Raw genomic sequence first — 14,297 nt, 5'->3', positions numbered from 1 at the left:
GCCCACGTATAACTGCTTTAATCACTCTATTTCCATCAGCCACTGTTCTACCTAGCAACAAAATAATCAGTGCTGCCAAGTCTCAAATCCAGGGCCCTGTACACCATAGTCAGAGCAATGTACCACTACACCATATGCGTTGTAAGGACTGCTGATGCTTTTTCAAACATATCATGCAGTAGAGTCATTCAACAGTTGGGAAGAGATTCCATAGAATCAGTCAGGTTTTGTATTTATGCATATGCACATGTATATATGTATGGAGATGCATATATATGGAAAAATATATACGTAATATAAATAGAGATATACACATAAAATATACACACACACACACACACATATATATATATATATAAAACTAAATATATATAAGAAGTAAAAAATAATATATTATATATATATATATATATATATATATATATATATATATGTGTGTGTGTGTGTATGCTCATAACATGTAGTGGAGTCATACCTCACAACCATACCTCTCAACCTTGTAGTGCAAGAAATCTGGCCAAAGGCTGTCCAGATGGAGGGACAATGGGCCCAAATTAGGGACATATTTTAAATATTGCTCCTATAATTGTAGAATGTTAAAAGAAACACACCTCACTGGAACAAGTAAAATATTCAAGAAAATTGCAGGTAACAGCCAGGTAGTTCAAAAATTTAATAAACGTATTTCACAATCCACACTACACAGTAAGCGCTTTCATCCATAAAAGTACTTCCTCAGACTGAATAATGTAATAAAACATTGCAGCTTAAAAACATTACTAAAACAACACATGGCTTTTAATGGTGAAAGTGCTTACTGTGTAGTGTGGATTGTGAAATATGTTTATTAAATTTTTGAACTACTTGGCTGTTACCTGCGGTTGTCTTGAAAATGTAGAATGAGTGACAAGGTATGTTTCAGCATACATGTTCTGAAGGATGTGAGCTCTGAAACTGAAATGTATGTCATCATTTACTGTCAGAAATTCGCAGATCATCACAGTGATTCACCAGGAATATAAAAACAATGAATTTGTGGTACAAATCAGAAATATGAGCAGCAAACCTGGACATACTGCAACAATCTGGGCAGTCAAGATGTATTCTCAAAACCCCTCAGTGCAACAACTCTGGACCAAGCCTGACAAAGTGGGGGGAGAAAGCCATGAAAATAGAGACATATCTGAAATACTGGAGTAGATAAGCTGACACAGTTGCTACAGTAACACCCTCATGTCTGTCCTAACATATATTGACTGAAATAGCACAAGTCCAACCCTCAATTACTTCTCACCAGTTAGTGACTGAAATCCTCACATCATCCCACTGATGTGTCAGAAATATACAACACTTATGGGGACCAGGCAACAGTAAATCCTACAAATATCTGGGCATAACATTACATTAGGGAAACTACATGCAGATGCTAAGCATGTCACCAAGTACTGTCCAAACTACAGTCAGACTGACACACCACTAACCCAAATCCACTAAGGGGAATTACACATGTATTGGAAAATATATCAGGCACTACAGGGATGTAAAAGCATTTAAAAACAGACACCAGTGTGAAAGTGCATACCCACAACCAATTTTACAACAGTCAGTGACATACTGGTAAGCCAAACGAATAGTACAGTATAAGGACTGTGTGAACAAAAACATCTCAACATGTTTGCCACTCACATTCTCCCCCTACACATACTGGCCCACTTCACAGTGTAGTATGATGCCTGACCATGGTATGGGACATGTCTCAATCTGCTCCTACAAACATATACAGCTGATAGACCACCAGAAACAGGAGCAGCATGGACAGGCAGATAGAAAAGAAACCATAACACATACATCCACCCCCTTCCTACACAGGCCAAGTAACATTGACACACTACACTGCTACACAATCCTGACAGTTTGTCAATTGCCAAAAATACACAGACCTCTCAACTGTACAGAGTCCCACAGACTGTCCAGGCTTTCCCCTCATATATAAGGCCTCTTCCACATAACATGTCTGGCAGTCTGATACATCACTGGGATGATATCAGGAATGTAGGCACTTAATAATTATATACCATATCTATCAACCTCTTACTGCATGACATCTGGACAAAGCCTGACATAACTGGGGGACAGAGGTACAAAAACAGGGGCATATTTGAAATATTACTATTATAAACTGAGAAAGTCACTGGTGTAACAGGGTTAGTTGTAACATATCTTTCTCTGAGGGATATGAGGTCAGAAACACATATGGATGTTAGCAGTTACTGACTGCAATCCCCAGAGTATGCTACTTATTTTCCAAAGACAAAAAATTTCTGAGGAACACAACAAACATAGGAGTCCAAACTCTAGCCATTCTGTGGATAGCACTACAGTTAAGAGTTATACCAAACACATAACACTGTCAGAGTTAAAATCATGCAGAAACTCCATGTCCACACAAACCCTGTTAAACTAGCATTGATCCAAATGTATAACAGCAATACTTACATTCTGTCCCTATGTCATCCCTATGAGGATGTCATATGTACCCTATGAGGGATGACTGGGCAGCAAGAGTGTGAATACAGTGTGCCATACTGACAAAGAACAGAAATGTATATATCTGGTATTACCTGTGCACATGTCAGTATGAGTAGGTGTATCTGGCCGCCTCATAACAACAGACATGGGTTGCAAAATGTCAGTTAATAAGCTGTACATGTTGTACATGTGTGTAATCTTAGTTACTGTGCATCCAACAGAGTGACATTTCTAGAGCTACTGGTTGTTGCATATCCCTGACACAGCCATGGGTACTACAATAAGCATGGTTATCAGTTTGAAATTGGAGAGATGTCCAACTGTGTTATGACTTTGTGTCCATGCCTACTACAAACAGCTATATGAACACCTACATAGCTGTATGGACTCAGCAATACCTTATTTGTAAAACCTGCTGGCACCAAAGTAGAGTAATCCCCTTTGCTGGACAGCAGCAATACACAAACCACAGACTTGGTCCCTATATTGGCTGTACATGGCAAAATAGGAGCAGGCACCAACCTGGCACCAAGTCAGCCATTGTCTAAACAAGCATGGAAGGTCATAGGTGGGTTACTGTAAGGCTAACTATGAGAACAAGTTGGACACATCCACCAATCACAGTCACAAGGCCATCTTCCCATATGTCTGCAATCTCAGTGGCAACAAGCCAACCCAACCTGTAATGGTGGTCAATCAGACCACATGCACACACAACATAGCTATAGCCAACCTGCTGCAGATAGAGTTAGGGCAAGCATCACCCCCCCTGGCTCAGCATCACTATAGGTGGATATGCATAGCACCTGCACCCCTCCTCTCTTCACCAGTGATTAGGTACATATTACCTACTGAAAGGCAAAAAATGTAAGTATCCATGGGACATGATAACATCCCTGTCCGCATCCTACATGAACTCAAGTATGTGCTCCCAGCTCCATTACACAGAGTAGTCACATCAAGCCTCAGCACCATCCATACCCCATCCACATAGAAAATGGCCAATGTCATCCCTCTACACAGACCTGAATGAGGAATTGAGGATAATGCAATTAACTGGCCTTCATTGGGGGGAATATGACACATCAGGACCAGGAGTGCAATACAAGCTTATACTGTGCTGATAGATTACAGGGGTAGTGTGGTTAAGAGTGGTGGCTACTGGTATTCAATATACATGTGCAGGTCCTGTACATACTGTTGCCATATGTATGAGGTCCTGTTTCCTGTTTATGTCTTCCAGGTGCAATGTCGCATCAATGAAGGGCAACATTTTCAGTGGCTGAGACGACCATAATCATAGAAGCCATACTACAGAGCCATGCAATAATGTTTGGCTGGAGCCAGCAACATCTGTGGGAGAGGACCACCCTGTGGGATGACCTTGTCCATAGGGTAAATGATGTTGGCCTGCACGCTCGTACATATGAGCAGGTCGGGCATTGTACAACCGACCTCATACACCATGCCCAGCAAAGGGCTGCTGCCATGGGCAGGGACTTCACAACCACAGGTGGGGGCCCAGCCATGCAGGCCCCACTGACACCCACCAAGGAGCTCCTTGTCAATGTTAGGGCACCCATCCCAGTACAACATCAGGGTACAGACCCCCACATGCTGGAGGTGGGTGGCACCCAGACAATGGATGAGGAGCATGCAAATAAGGTCCCAGTGGAGATTACTAGACTAGTGTAGCAGACATACTTGTATCTGTAGAGTACATGCATGTGTCAGGTCAGATTGCAGTTGTGGATGGGATTTTCTAATGCACATAAGTGCACATCTATGGTGAAGGACAGCAGATTGTGTAGTATTGGGGGTTGTACTGTAAATGTGCAGACTTGCTGCATCCATCCTGTACCAATGCCACATGTGAGTCTGCTGACAATACCTCTCTCCCACAACTACCTAGGTCCCTCTGGTCTGCATGTGGGACAGCAGCCTGAAGCTGGTGAGTATGGAATTGTTCTGTTGTGGTTTGCCAATACCTCAGGCATGTGAAGGGCATGTAATTTACCATGCACACAACTGTCAATCATAGCCATATTGCTTTATGTGCATGTTCACTTGTGGTGGGGTTACCTGCATTGCATCACAGTGGTCACCACAGGGGCCTATCTGAAGAGAATGTAACATTCCTGTAACATATCGCACAATCTGTCAGTGCAAGACTTCTGGACAGAGACCAGCAAAATGGGGGAATAAATGGCCTAAGGTAGGGATTTGTGTGAAACATTACTCTTATATAGTAGATATAAAGAGTGTGCACACCCCTGTTAAGATGGCAGGTGTTTGTGATATATACAAATTGAGACCACAGTATGTCAGTCCACACCTTTCCCAACCTTTAATGTGACCCATAACATGAATGATTCACTTGTAAAACCAATCAGTCTGTTGTGTACCAAATATGGAGTATACAAACCTTACAATAAGCTGCTGAATGCATACGTCTGCACATCCTTCAAATAATATTTTATTGCAACAGCTTGTGATTTACTGACAGCATTCAGTCTGCTTGGATACACACCTGCCATCAAGTAAAGGCACTCTGAGTAACACCAAATAACAGTCTGCTGTCCAAGTAGAATATTCATGACATTTGCTCAGTTGCCTGCATCAGCAACATCCTTGGCTTGCAGACAGCTTACAAAGCAGCTAGGGGATCTCATATTTGAAAGTTATCAGTCAGGAGTAAGGTACAACAGCATTACCACAGCATTGCATACACCATGGAACACAGTTGGGACAGTCAACAAAAGGTGGATTGAATATCGGACAACAGTGCTTTTGAAAAGAACCTGACATCCCCAGAAAGCTGATGAAAAGACATGTCCAAACCTGGTCGGGGTGGCTGCCAGGAGACATACAGCAACACTGAGGGAGTTGCAGGAATCTCTTGCAAGTACTGGTGTTGTGTACTACATGTGAGAACAATCTTGCATATTCTGCACAAGTCTGGCTTGTGGGATAGGGTCAGAAGATGGAAGCATTTCTCCACAGCAAAAAAACATCTAGGAGTGGATACAAATTGCAATACAGCACATCAAGTCTCCCAAAGACATGTATGAAAATGTGTTATTGTGTAATGAGACTATGGATTGACCTCACAGCCACAATACCAAAAGGTGCATGTGGTGCACACGCAACACCTATCTTCACCTGAAGACCAACATCCCTATGATGAATCATGCTGGTGGCATTGGCCTGCTGTGAGGATGCTGTTCTAAAGCCAGAACTGGGACTGTAGTCAAGGTGGTGTGAATTCTGAACAGTTCAAAATAACCCTCACATCTGGCCCACATCCATCAGGCATCTGCAAGAATGCTGAGGATGGGGAGGGGTGTCAGCCTTCAGTATGACAAAGACACGAAGCATACATCCAAAGCTACCTAGGAATGGCTCCACCTGAACACACTCATAGGTTCATAGGTTGGTACTGGGCTATCTGCCCGAAGGAATATATTAGCCCAGCCATGTTGTGCGGTATTCACCGCCCCTTTAGTAGTTCCCTAGACCCTTGTACAACAGCTAGTACCCTTGGCCCCTATCTAGTAGTGCTGTTGGTGTGATCCCCAGTGTGAAATTTCTGTTACCCATCAACTCATCAAGGTTCATCTTGAAGAGTGATAGTGAGGGGCTCTGTCTTATGTAGATCGGGACCCTGTTCCATCGTAAGGGAAGACTCTGCGAAGGGAATCTATCCCTCCAGCATGTTCTATTCATTGTTGTGTTGAGGTTTATATCCCTAGAGTATGTAGCTCAAGTAGATTTGGTTTTGCTAAGATGGAGCATGTTCAACAATTCTGGGTTGGACATGGCTTTATACGTTAGACAGAGATCGCTTCTGAGAAAGCGGTATGCAACAGAGAACAGTCTTAGCTTTTTCAGTCGTGTTGCATAGGGCAACTGTTTGAGGCCAGTAATCTTCTTGGTTAGGTACCTTTGTGGTCACTCCAGCTGCTGGAGATATCTAGCCAGGTACATTCCAATTGGTGCATTGTACTCAATAATGGGTCTGATGAGGGAAGAGTAGAGGGGCACCATTACATCCTTAGATCTTGATGCGAACCCTTTCATGATCAGATGGGTCACATAGAAGGATTTTCTAACCACTTTGGCAACATGCTTATCAAAGGAAAGCTGACTATCTACTTGGGTCCTTAGATCCCTTATTTCTTCTTCAGATTTCAGGGGATTACCTCCTATGTTGTAATTTGCGGTTACTCTGTTTTTTCCAAAGGGGATTGCTACGCATTTTTTTTACATTTAGCTTGAGACCATGGCTTTGACACCATGCATCAGTCTCATTTAGGCCCTTCTGGAGGATCTCCATGTCAGCCGGCGACTCTATTATAGCACCCAGTTTGCAGTCGTCCGCAAACTTAGTCAGCCACAGCCCTTCCGTGCTTGCCTGTACTTCTGAGAAGTATATGCCAAACAGAAGGGGCCCCAGGACAGAGCCCTGAGGCACACCACTCATTACTGGTCTGGATTTGGACATAGATCCCAGTACTCTTACTTTATGGGATCTGTATGAGTGCCAGCTTGTGATCCATTGTGTGATGTAAGGGTTTATGCCCAGGCTGGTGAGCTTATCAATAATACCTGAATGGGGAATGGTGTCAAATGCTTTAGCAAGGTCAAGGTAAGCCATGTGTACCTCCTTTCCCTTATCTATAGCCTGAGTAACTGTCTCAAAGAAATCCACCAGGTTCAGGAGGCATGATCTGCCCTTGACGAAGCCGAACTGTGTGGGGTCCAGTGACTGGAGGTTCCCAATCTCTCCATTTATGAGTTCCATAATGATTCTCTCCATAGCCTTACAGATCAGACTGGTCAGGCTTATTGTTTGGTACTTTCCAGGGTCAGTTGTGGCCCCACCCTTGTGTAGCGGGACCACCATTGCCGTGCGCCATTCTATGGGCACATATCCTGTGGAGAGGCTGAGACTTAACAGGGTATTAAGATGCAGGGTTAATTCCTTTTGGAGCTCGCGTATGACACAGCCTGGGACACCATCTGGTCCCATGGAGGCAGTGTTTTTAGCTTTAGATAGAGCCTTGTTAACCAACGTATCAGTAATAATTGGACTTACACAATCCCCTAGAATGGTAATAGGCCCTGTAGGTGGTGAGGGAGGAATTTGCACTGAACCTGTCAGCCAAGATGTTGGCAATGTCAGAAGGGTCAGTGTATTTTGTTCCATTTTGTACTAGCTCAGAACAGACCTGAGCATTGCCATTTAGGTTTTTGACGTAGCCATAGAAGGCCTTATGGTTATCCTTTGCATCCTTGGCAACTTTCTTTTCAAAATTAGGTTTAGTTGACTTGATGAGGGCCCTCAATTTCTTACTAATGCTGATCAGGGATGATTTTTCTACTTGAGATTTGGCCTTTTTTTGTATAGGTTTCCTCCTTTTATTGTAAAGTTTTCTTATGGCCGGGGTCCACCAGACTGGTTTCTTCTTACTTGAGGAAGGAGTCTTGGTTTTATTTGGGATAGCATGGTCCATGCAATCCTGAAGATGCATATAGAGTGCATTGGTGTAGGATTCCGCATCCTGGATATCATTATCCTTCTGCAAGGGAATAGTGAAGCTTTCCACTTTGGATGCAAGTAGTTTGAGGTTTGCTTTGGAAAGGTTTTTGACTATGGTTTCTTTGATTGGGGGAGGTGGAGGAGTGAGGATGTCCAGGGTTATCAGTTTGTGGTCAGATCTGACCAAGGAGGGGGTGATAACGGGTGTGGTACAATGGGCACACATATTTGTGATGATTAAATCCAATATGTTGCCCCCTCTGGTGGGGAATATACTAGTTGTTCAAGGGCATTTGAATTTATAAATTCTATAAATCGCTGAGCATAGGAATTGGAACATTGGTAGCTCGCCCAGTCTATACCAGGGTAGTTGAAATCACCCAAAATTATGGTGTTGGGTAGGACCTTTATATTTTCCAATGTCTCAAGGAATGCAGAGTGAGCATCTTGGGACATGGTGGGCGATCTATAACCGGCTACGACTTGAAATGTGGTTTTGCCTGCTGATAGTTGCGCATGGATGATCTCTGGGGCATCATGCTGCGCTACTAACCTGGAGATATGGGTATCCTTGATGAATATGAATACACCTCCGCCCTTTGTGCTGCGATCCGGTAACTGAGGCTGGAAGGTATGATATGAATTGTAACCTGGCAGTGCTGGGGTGCTCTCTTGAGCCTTGAACCAGGTTTCCGCCACTGCACATACATCAATTTTCTCCATGCTGAGGAGAGCCTCAAATGTGTGCATTTTGAGGTTGAGACTTCTGGCGTTGAGTAGCATTACCCTTAGTTTTTGGTTACCTGTGCTGGTTACGCTGGTTGGTTTGTCCTTTGAGCCTTGCCTAAAAAAGGCACTATGGGGACGGCAAGAGCCTTAGCCAGTATTCAAATACCTAGGGGTGACAGCTGCAACCCATCTCTGGCAAAACAGCGAGGCTTGTCTATCATGTCATCCCAGGCAGACAGACACTGGATCCCCTTAGAATGACACCAGAAGCTTAGCCAATTGTTGAAATTGATAATTTTGTCTTTGTATTGTGGTATCATTCTAGGTGAAGGTAGTATGCTACTCAAGGTCAGGTTCATACCAGCTTGGGCTACATGATCAGAGAGCTCCTCAATGTCTCTTTTCATGTAGTCCAGGGAGGTACATCTTAGATCATTCACACCAACATGCACAATGACAGTGTCATACTTGTACTTGTTCTGGAGTGACCTAAGTGCCTGTGTTATGTGGTGGATCCAAGCACCCGACAGGCAGCTGACAGTAACCTTCTCCTTGTTCAGCCTGGTGAGTGGAACATCCGTGTGCCTTACTATAGAGTCTCCTATTACTAGCGTGTTAGGTATGGTGTTTTGCCTTAAGGGCTGTTGTGAGGCACACTGCTGTGGTGAATTATGTGTTTTATGGCTTTGTTTGGGGGTGCAGGTTGCTTGCTTGTCTGCTTTGGAGGGCACTGTTTCTTTTTCAGATTGGTACCTAGTGCCTCCGAATATGTTTTTGTGTATTTATGCGTATGTTTTGCCGGTGCTTGTTTTGTAGATTCATGTGTGACAGGTGGTGTGATGCAAGTGTGTCCCTTATCCTCTTGACTGTCTGTTACAGTCATGGGTTGAGAGCGCTTAGCCTCCAGTCTGGCTGTGTATTTGCATCTCTCACAAGTGTTTGTGTCTAGAGGTAAGAGGAGAGGGCTGTCTGTATACATGAGGAAGTTGTGACACTGACTCAGGATGCCCAATTCCAGCAGATGAACTGGAGAGTACACCTGAATCTGACCTCTTGGTTATGGATTGGCCCAACCAGAGCCTAGACGACCTACTCCCAATAGCAAAACCCCAGTGTGATCTGACGAGGGCTGTGCACATGAGCTGCCCTTGCAATCTGACAGAGTTGGAGGACCTTTGCAAGGAAGAGTGGCCAAATAATGACAAGATAAGATGTGCCTTGATGATAGACACCTTCTCAAGAAGAGTGAATGCTGTAAGTCACTTACAAGGTGCTTCAGCAAAGTACCATTTTAAGGGTGTGCACACTTATGCAACCACCATATTGTATGTATTTCATCCATTATATTTTACACATAACACATTTGTTTATCAATTGGATTGACGGGTTATCTGTCATATGAAAGGTGGGTAATATATTTGAATGCATTATTGCGATCTCATTTTATATATCACAAGAACATGGCATTTTAACAGGGAAGTGTACACTTTTCATATCCACTGTAAGCTTAGAAGGTTGGTGGTGTAACAGGAATTGTGTGACCATACATTTACTGCTGGTTTGGAGGTCTGAAACTCAAATGTATGTCATTAATTAGTTATGTCACTTCTCAGATCATCCCATTTATGTATCAGACAAACACAGGGGTTATGAGAAACAGAGCAAACATATGAGACAGACATCTACATATCCTGCAAGGATTTGTACAGTTATCAGGTATGTTCTATAGTACATGCCACTGTGCTATACAGGAGAACAACAATGATGTGTACATGGGTGCATTCTGTGCTGGGGATGGACCACCACCTACTAACACTACTCATGTATCCCAGAGCTCTATATTGTTAGTTACATGTAGTAAAATGGGTTGCAATGCATGATGTTGAGGGCTGTGTGTCATGCATGTCACCATTTGGGTAACGTGAGGTCTGTGTAACAGATTTGTGCCACCTCACCTGTAAGTGTGTGTGTGTGTGTGTGTGTGTGTGTGTGTGTGTGTGTGTGTGTGTGTGTGTGTGTGTGTGTGTGTGCGCATCAGCCAACCTCAAAGTGCAGGTATTAATGTACATATGTTGTCTTCCCCTCACAGGTGGTGATGGGGTTCCGGGTCCATCCTGCTTGTAACCTGATGTCATTGTCTCTGCAGACTGACAATAAGGACAGGAATTGTGAGGTACAGATGGCATTGTCAGGGGTTGAATCTGTGCTATTAGTTGGAATCCCACTGTTGTCCACACCATCTCTGCACACAGTGACAATGCCCACACATACCCTGTCACCAGTGGCCACAGATGATGGACAGTTGGCAGGTGGTGGCATGGAACAGGCTAGTGTGGTGACTATGGCAGGTTTGAGTGTAGACACTGGTCATAGCCAGAGTGTAGGCAAGGTCCTACACAGGCGGCTGCACAGGGGTGCTCAGAGGAGGACTGCTGCTTGTCAAGCCAATGTTGCAAATGCCACAGCAGGTGTCACCAGACTCATGTTTTGGGCTGTCATGGATGCACAGGCACATAGTGAATGCCACACCAGACAAATACTCAGGGTAGTGGATGCAACACTTCCTGATTTACATGGTGACACATTTGACCTTGTTGAGGCCACACATCAAAATACTGAGGTTATGAATAGATGGTGGGATGAGACCTTGGCAATCCCCAACCTTAGCATGTCTGTGCTAGAGCATGTGGTGGGAGTTGGGTATTGACCATGTGGACATAGGTCAGCAACAACAACAGCTGAGAGTGTATGGGGCCATGCACCTTCACACTCCCATAGTGGCAGTGACACTAGCACTACTGAAGGGGGGGTTGTTGTCTACATCACACCGGAACAGGCCATGGGCATGTGGTCCTGGCCGGTCCCATCAGGGACATGGATCCAGCAGACAGCAATCACTATCAGGAAGCAGTACTGCATCTGGCCTTGGACCTGGTGATGCCAATGATACCCCAGGCAGGACCAGTTCCCATGTCTGTGGCCAGAGACGGTGACCTGGACACCCTGTCATGTACGTCCCGCAGCTGTCCAACATACCCCTGTGTAGCACAGCCACATGGCATGACTGTGTGCATACATATACACACACACACACACACACACACACACACACACACACACACACACACACACACACACACACACACACACACACACACACATTTGTATCATAGGCAGATCACCTCCAGACACACACAGCACCTCTGCACAGCCCATCTATTCGATAACCCTCCAAACACACACACACATATAATGTCAACCATATGGCCCAGCCTAGGCCTCTGACAAACTCACACCACATGCTGTGCATATGATGATACCTGTGCCACATCCCTGTCATCCATAACATCAAAGCAGGGACATGCAAATATGGGTCTCATGCACAGGGTGACTATAGTACATTGCAACTATGTAATACTGTATAAAGTGCTGTCTGCTTGCACTTGTTATGGGTACACATACAGGTGCATGTACCCTATTAGCCAGGATGCATTATTGCTGTTAGTACCACTGACTGAATGTAATATGACATGCTGTATTCTGTTTGTGTTCCAGATATCTGTGTGTCTAGGCTGTAGCCCTGTAGGCATTCCCAAAAGAGAGTATGGCAGAGTGGGAATACACCGACCATGTCATAGGGAAGGTACAGCTTTATATGTACATGTACCAGGTATGTATGCATGCAGCAGTGTGTGACAGACACTGTCACACAATGTGTGACCTTGCATGCATACCCCTTGTCACAGACAGGTAGCCTTCAGACATGTCACCTCAGTGTTGTGTAGTACCACAGGCTCATACATACAGAACAGGTTACTGCAGTGTTGTCAGCAGGTCCCTTACAAGAGTAGCAATTGCATTAACTGCAACAGATTCAGCTGTCAACACCTGTTGACCATGTAATGTCTTTCCCATACATTCAACCCTGATGCATTTAATGAGGGCATGCATGATACTGTGTATGACAGGTTTGTGGTACGTATTCCTGAGTTCACCAGGTGGAACATGGAGACAAAATCGTATATCCTTTGCATACACACAGTAAGGACTGACACAGGGCATGTGCATACAGTAAGAGCAATAGACAGATTAGTAAACCTACATATCCACTTTCTTGTACTGTAGTACTGCATACACATGACATGCTCCACATAGATTATATGCATGGGACATAACACATTACCTCTTACAACATGTAATGTCTGAAAGCCTTCATGGATGGTGAGATAACCCACCAGAAATAGCATTTGGAGTCATGTATTTCTCCTACAAGCCTGGACAAGTGATAGGATAGCAGACATTGTATTAGCATGATGTTTCAGTCAGGTATGATACCTGATGCTGGCATGTGAGGCACCACACTCACTGTGGCCAATTTGGCAACACTATCACATACATGGACATTGTTAAGGGACACAGACCACATATAGGTTGCAAACATCTGGATATTCCATAGACATCTGTACAGAGGACTGGTATGGCCTGCACAATGGTTTAGCATGCTGCATGTGAGGAAGAAGCCATAACCATGCTATATAAAGTAATGCCATCGGGAGGTGGTAAACAGGCATGGATGGTGCAGACATCAAAATGGTATCAGTCAAACAGGATATGATCTTCACCCAAACACACACGCACACACACACACACACACACACACACACACACACACACACACACACACACACACACACACACAGTTGTCAGTATTGAGAATATAATGTCTACCTATTTAGTTATTATTACTACAGTGTAACACAATTATCAGATGTAGCACAAAGCTTACATGATTTCACTTAGTCCCAAGGTACTTCTAAGGTGAATGACCTCAGCAGGCCTAGAAAAGTAGGGTGATGGGAAGTGTTCAGGGTGGTACACAACTCAAAATGGTATAACTCACACAGTATATGATTCTTAAACAAACACACACACACACACACACACACACACACACACACACACACACACACACACACACACACACACACACACACACACAAACAGTTGCCAGTATTGAGATTAGAACCCCTACCTATTTAGTTATTTTTACTATAGTGTTACACAGTTATCAGACACACCATGGAGCTTACATAATTTCATCTAGTCCCAAGGTACTTCTAAGGTGAGTGACATCAGCAGGCCTAGTAAAGGAGGGTGATGGGAACTTTACAGGGTGGTACACAATTCAAAATGGTATAACCCACACAGTACATGATTCTTACACAAACACACACACACACACACACAGACAGTTGTCAGTATTGAGATTAGAACCTCATCTATTTAGTTATTTCTACTATAGTATTACGCAGTTATCAGACATGCCACAGAACTTAAATGATTTCACCTAGTCCAAAGGTACTTTGAAGGTGAATGACATCAGCTGGCCTAGTAAAGTAGGGTGATGGGAAGTTTACAGGGTGGTACACAACTCAAAATGGTATAACCCACACAGTATATTATTCACACACAAACACGTACTTGCCAGTATTGAGAT

The sequence above is a fragment of the Protopterus annectens genome, chromosome 12.part0 (assembly GCF_019279795.1).
Source record: "Protopterus annectens isolate FY-2018-M chromosome 12.part0, PAN1.0, whole genome shotgun sequence".
Taxonomy (NCBI): Eukaryota; Metazoa; Chordata; order Ceratodontiformes; family Protopteridae; genus Protopterus; species Protopterus annectens.
The sequence above is the reverse complement of the archived record's forward strand: the minus strand, read 5'-3'. Positions refer to the sequence as shown.